The sequence below is a fragment of the Physeter macrocephalus genome, chromosome 3 (assembly GCF_002837175.3).
Source record: "Physeter macrocephalus isolate SW-GA chromosome 3, ASM283717v5, whole genome shotgun sequence".
Taxonomy (NCBI): domain Eukaryota; kingdom Metazoa; phylum Chordata; class Mammalia; order Artiodactyla; family Physeteridae; genus Physeter; species Physeter macrocephalus.
In genome coordinates this window covers 22,664,967-22,666,541 of record NC_041216.1, presented here as the reverse complement: position 1 = coordinate 22,666,541, position 1,575 = coordinate 22,664,967, and positions in this window count along the sequence as shown.

Genomic DNA, 1,575 nt, shown 5'->3' with positions numbered 1-1,575 from the left:
TGGAATTCACTGCCATGGAACAGAATAAAGAAAAAAGAATGAAAAGAAATGAAGACAGCCTAAGAGACCTCTGGGACAACATTAAAGGCAACAACATTGGCATTATAGGGGTCCCAGAAGGAGAAGAGAGAGAGAAAGGACCCGAGAAAATATTTGAAGAGATTATAGTTGAAAACTTCCCTAACATGGGAAAAGAAACAGCCACCCACGTCCAGGAAGTGCAGAGAGTCCCATACAGGATAAACCCAAGAAGAAACTCGCCGAGACACATAGTAATCAAATTGGCAAAAATTAAAGACAAAGAAAAATTATTGAAAGCAGCAAGGGAAAAATGACAAATAACATACAAGGGAATTCCCATAAGATTAACAGCTGATTTCTCAGCAGAAACTCTACAAGCCAGAAGGGAGTGGCATGATATACTTAAAGTGATGAAAGGGAAGAACCTACAACCAAGATTACTGTACCCAGTAAGTATCTTATTCAGATTCAATGGAGAAACAAAAAGCTTTACAGACAAGCAAAAACTAAGAGAATTCAGCACCACCAAACCAGCTCTACAGCAAATGCTAAAGGAACTTCTCTAAGTGGGAAACACAAGAGAAGAAAAGGACCTACAAAAACAAACCCAAAACAATTCTTAAAATGGTCATAGGAACATGCATATTGATAATTACCTTAAACGTGAATGGATTAAATGCTCCAACCAAAAGACACAGGCTTGCTGAATGGATACAAAAACAAGACCCATATATATATATGCTGTCTACAAGAGACCAACTTCTGACCTAGGGACACATACAGACTGAAAGTGAGGGGATGGAAAAAGATATTCCATGCAAATGGAAATCAAAAGAAAGCTGGAGTAGCAATACTTATATCAGATAAAATAGACTTTCAAATAAAGAATGTTACAAGAGACAAGGAAGAACACTACATAATGATCAAGGGATCAATTCAAGAAGAAGATATAACAATTATAAATATATATGCACCCAACATAGGAGCACCTCAATACATAAGGCAACTGCTAACAGCTATGAAAACGGAGATCGACAGTAACACAATAATAGTGGGGGACTTTAACACCTCACTTACACCAATGGACAGATCATCCAAACAGAAAATAAATAAGGAAACACAAGCTTAAATGACACAATAGACCAGATAGACTTAATTTATATTTATAGGATATTCCACCCAAAATCAGCAGATTACACTTTCTTCTCAAATGCACACGGATCATTCTCCAGGATAGATCACATCTTGGGTCACAAATCAAGCCTCAGTAAATTTAAGAAGATTGAAATTGTATCAAGGATCTTTTCTGACCACACCGCTATGAGATTAGAAATCAATTGCAGGGAAAAAAACATAAAAAACACAAACACATGGAAGCTAAACAATACGTTACTAAATAACCAAGAGATCACTGAAGAAATTAAAGAGGAAATCAAAAAATACCTAGAGACAAATGACAATGAAGACACGACAATCCAAAACCTATGGGATGCAGCACAGGCGGTTCTAAGAGGGAAGTTTATAGCTATACAAGACTACCTCAGGAAACAAGTA